This window comes from Phalaenopsis equestris, unplaced genomic scaffold (genome assembly GCF_001263595.1).
Source record: "Phalaenopsis equestris unplaced genomic scaffold, ASM126359v1 Scaffold228595, whole genome shotgun sequence".
Taxonomy (NCBI): Eukaryota; Viridiplantae; Streptophyta; class Magnoliopsida; order Asparagales; family Orchidaceae; genus Phalaenopsis; species Phalaenopsis equestris.
In genome coordinates, this window is record NW_018246570.1 from 1 (window position 1) to 5,263 (window position 5,263).

Below are 5,263 nucleotides of genomic sequence, written 5' to 3' on the forward strand. Positions count from 1 at the left end.
AAAAAGATGGTCAGATAATGATGTCAGGTGGAAGCCGCCTAACTTGATCAAGCAGCGGTCTAGTTTTTTCTGAACTTGAGGTCAATGTGTATTTTTTTTTGTGTGGGTGGGGGGGAGTATTGTTACGTTTATGTCTAGTCTAAGGGCAAGTTTGTCTTTTGTATGTCTAATGTCAATTTAGTCTTTTATTGTTATTATTATTGTTGGGTGTAATTAGACTTATTATGTTTAGAGTTAGTTTTTTATGCTTGAGATTGAGTTGTGAGTCTAAGGTTTAGGTTATGTGAGAGATTTGCTATCTCTCGAATTGTAGGAATTGTGAGAGATTGTCTATATCTCGAATCGTAGGTACTTATCTTTGTATTCTCATTGAGTTGCTTGAATTATTGAAATAACAAATTTATTTTGCCCTAATTTCTATGGAAAATTGTGTCAATTTTTTGCTCTAGATCTTATCAAATTGGTATCAGAGCGGCATTTTTGGAAGATTAGGAGTTCCTTCGTGACTGAACACTTTGACATCCAATCCAAGCAGAGAAGGCTTCGATTTGATTGAAACATACAAAAACTCATAACTCAAGTCTTTCTCCTCCTCTTGCTTCGTCCTGCAGTTATTTCGTGAGTTCAGCGCAGGGAAGACCACAATAGGATTGTGTTTTCTGTAAGCTGCGTCGCCTCTTTCCCATTATTTTTGTGAATTTAGCCACTGCGAGGCAATCGACGAAGGGATCGCGACTTACCCATGTTGTTTGCATACAATCACGATCAAAGCGAGCTACGAAGGCCCCGACACAAAGGAATCACGACGTACAGAGATCCGAAGCTCCCATCTCTCGCCTTCTCCTGAATAACAAAGCCACGTGCAAGGCTTACCGAAGAACGAAGGGATCGCGGCTTACCGAGACTCGAAACTCTTTTCACTTCCTTCTGCGCCGTCTTCGCTTACGGTCGAGATCAAAGCTAAATAGGGAAGGCTTCAACAGGATTACAACCTACTAGGATTCATAACGCCGATCCTTTTTTTTCTCCTTTGTCTTCGCAACATGGGCGAGATTAGAGCTAACTGAGATGGCCATGTGGGGATCGCGGCGTACAGAGACCACAAACTTCCATCTTTCTCCGTGATACACTAATGGGATGATGGTGTCCAGTCGCGAGACAGTAGCTATACAAGATCCTCAAAGTTAGTGGCCAGATCAGGTGTGCCCTCGGGATAGAACCTCTCATGATTTGGGAAGCTGACAATGAAATTACGACATTCCTATTGTGATTCAAGCTAGTTGGGAAGCCAACCACAGGATCACGAGTTTCGAAACCCTACAAGAAGCAATGTTAGTAAAGAAAGTAGATGCTTGGAGGAGAAATTAGAGAAAGATCTGAGATGGAAGAAATATTCGTCACCATAGAATATGTTTTCTTCCATAGAGAGTTGAATGGAGGATGGATTCGAGAGCATAAGGGAAATGTAAGAAATGATGAAGAAGTTAATGGAGTTTCACACAAAACCGGCTCTACCCTGTCACGAGGTTGAGACACAATGTCGGGAATGGATTCCAACAACATCAACCTAAAGGATTCACATGAAATGAGGGCAGCGTCACAGCGGATCGGAAGCTATGGTATTGAGCGAGGAAACCCAGAGCGAACTCAAGCCGCAACATTTTGAAGAAATAATACAACATTCAAATGGGTTGATCAAACAAAAGCAACCAGGATTGAAGTTGATAAAGATGCAAGAGACATGAAACAGAGTTAAAATAGATTATGGTGATCTATAAGCCACGTGATAAGTTGTTTGGGGGCTATGATATTCTCTAAGATTGATTGGAAATCAGACCACCAATCGATTCAAATGTGACCACAGGATGTGCATAAGATTACATTTCGAACTCCTGTGAGTCATCATGAATTCCTGCTTAAATGGAAAAGATGGTCAAATAATGACGCCTGGTGGAAGTCGCTTGACTTGATCAAGCAACTGTCTAATTGTTTCCCATCTTGAGGACAATGTGTCTTTTGGAGGTTGGAGTATAGTTATGTCTATGTCTAGTATAAGGGCAAGTTTGTCTTTTATATTCCTGAGGGCAATTTAGTCTTTTATTATTATTATTGTTGGGTATAAATAGACTTATTATGTTTAGGGTTAGTTTTTATGCATGGGATTGTGTTGTGAGTCTTAGGTTAAGATTTTGGGAGAGATTTTCGACCTCTTGAATTGTATGAATTGAGAAAGATCAACTATTTGTCTAATCTTAGGTGCTTATCGTAGTATTTTTATTGTGTTGTTTGAATTATTGAAATAAGAAATCTGTTTTGCCCTAGTTTATGTGAAAAATTGTGTTGATTTTTTGTTTCAGATCATATTACTAACACATAAACTTTCAAATTTACATACATGTCACCTTACCAATAAAAGGTGTATTTCACTTTTTAAAAGTTAAAATGATGGTAACTTTAAAGTGATATGAAATATTTAGGCGGCATGGATGTAAAAAGTAAAATTTAGGTGTTAGATATGTAAATACATAGGACTTGGGTGTTATGCATGTAAATGCCCCTTAAAAAGGGTCAAACTTTGCCTGCTTATCGTTCATACCTTAATTTATCTTCCATGGATGAAAAGAACTCAAATTTAGAAAGCCTGATTTTCTTTTAGCTTCCATATTCTTATTTTTGTGTTAGGTTAATAATCTAATTTATCAATTTTACAGGGAGGAAGTTCTCGTCAGCTCTACCAGTCGGTCCACTCGCAGGCAAGCAGATCAAATAAATCTTAGTATTATCTCTAGATCTTCTCAACATATCCTGCAAATTGCATTTTTTACTATTTACCTTCTTTATGAGCAGATATTCACATTGCCCAACGACACACTTCTCTATCCTGCTCATGACTATAAGGGCTTCACCGTAAGAAACATTTTTTTCATTCTTTTTCACAAAATACATACTACCCAATTCTTATGTTTTTACATATCTAGCACCTAAATTTTACTCTTTACATTTATACCACTCTAATCTTTCACATCACATAAAAAATACCAAAAATGAAGAACACCTTTGCATGCATAGATAAGGTGTCATGGATGTAAAAATTAATGTTTAGTTGTTAGCTATGTACCCTCAGGTTTCTACTGCTGGGGAGGAGATGCTGTACAATCCTCGCTTGACGAAGGATGAGGTAATCTCGAAGCATTGTTATTTGTAAAACTACTTTTGAAATTCTCGCTTGGACATCGAAGTTCGCAATAACAACCCGACCCTTATTTTTTCGTTTTTATCAAATTGCTAATAGTTTGATTGACCCACGCAAAGATACTTCAATTTGATAGTTTAAAAAAAGTGTAGTGTGTCAAAATAGTCCTGTAACTTGTTACATGGAGTGATTCTAGTTTGAGAGTCTATAAAAATGTCAAATTAGTCTTCAGACTCTATTAATAGAGGTTGAAATAGTCCTCTGTGGGAATTATTTCAACTCATATTAAAATAATATGTTGACTAAATTAATACTTTTATAAACTCGATGAATAAAAGGACACGAATGCTATTTTTGTAATATATGAGTTGGCTTTTTTTATTGCATGCAAAATTATGCAACTTTTGATACTCATTTAATAGCTCAAATATCAAATATCAAAATTCATGTTAAAATCACAACACATATTTTTCATTTTTATCAAATTCTAAATAGTTTGATTGTGGCAAACATAAATACATCGGTTTGATAGTTCAAGAAATCACTCGGGTGATTAATTTGTAAATATCAACATTTTGTGTGGTCTGTATGTAATTATCCCAAAATTATTATGCGATTTTGTGCAGTGCTCTTCTTTTTCTCTTTGTTTGAAATAAATTTTGCAGATTTTCCAACATCTATACTCCTTTATTTCGCCATCTCCCATCTCCTATCTCAAATCAACTGTTCTAATTGTCCAATAACAGCTGCTTTTTACAAATCAGTGCTTATATTCTTAATTTTTGCTGAGCTGTGATAGCATACTACATAGAAATTCCTAATAAATTTATGTTTGTAATCTCATTCTTGCAGGAAACATTCAAGAGCATCATGGAAAGTGAGTAAACTGCGCCAAATTATATTCCATGCTTTTTATCTGGAAGAATTACATGCATACCACTTCATTCTTATGTATTTACATATCTAACACCTAAACTTCAATTTCTTACTTCTATGCCACCTTACCTTTACACGAAGAGGTGTATTTCACTTTTTATAATTTAAAATAATGATTTTTTTGATGTTATAAGAAAGATTTTGGATGCCATAAATGTAACAAGTATAGGTGTTAGATATGTAAATACATAGAAATTTTGTGGCATGTGTCAATCGATTCAAATGTGACCATGTATTAATATTAATATGGGACATTTACATATATACCATACAATTTCCTTTAATATATACACATCTAACACCTAGATTTTGATATTTACATTTATGACATGGTGTTGTCATAAACCTGTGCATGAAAAGGTTCACTTCACTTATCATACTAGTGATATTAAATTTAGAGTGTTATGCATGTAAATATGAAAGTTTAGTTGTTAGACATGTAAATACATAAGAATTGTGTGGTATATATGCAAATGCCCCTATTAATGTTTCATTGTACATGTTTAAGTTCTTCTTCAAACATTTGGGAAATAATGTTCAGTTCTGAGTGCTTGCCATTGAATTTAAATTAAATAAGTGAATTTAACATTGCAGAATGAGTGAATAATCTTCTAATGTTGTAAACTTAAAATTGATATCAATTTGTATGTTAATGAATGTGTCCGAGCTTGAGATCGAAGAATTCAAATTCGACTCGAGCGAGGTTTGAGTTGAGTCAATTGTATTTGATTTGGAGTCAAGTTTTGAGATAATTCAAATAAAATTCATTAATTTTGAGGGAATTTCCATGCATATAGAAGAATTCTTATATATTCATGTAGTTAAGGTTTAAAATTTGGTGTTTATGCATAGATAATTTTTTGTGTGTGTGAAACTTTGTCAGGACAGTCGTCGAAGTTTTCTCTTTTCCATTATCAGGGTTTTTATTTCAAGATAGGTGGTGTTTCGACTGTGTCTTGCTTTGAGATAATGATTACCCCTTTGTTGCTCCTGCATCCCGCCTAGCCGCTGCTGCCACACCGCCATCAACTTGCTATTACCGCCATCCTAGACCCTCAAGGGCTGCGGTCAATCCCCCAACCTTTCACCCAACTGCCACCAGCCTCTCTCAAATCATTTGGCTGCTACCACCGA

At 35.5% G+C, this 5,263-nt stretch overlaps 1 long non-coding RNA gene across 1 annotated transcript; it reads left to right on the forward strand.

Moving 5' to 3' along the window:
* Positions 1 to 2,843: 2,843 nt before the first annotated feature.
* On the forward strand, positions 2,844 to 4,299 carry LOC110037985. Its single transcript, XR_002295382.1, has 3 exons — positions 2,844 to 2,907; positions 3,125 to 3,178; positions 4,046 to 4,299. It is a non-coding gene; the product is annotated as an uncharacterized LOC110037985 (long non-coding RNA).
* The last annotated feature ends 964 nt before the right edge of the window (positions 4,300 to 5,263 follow it).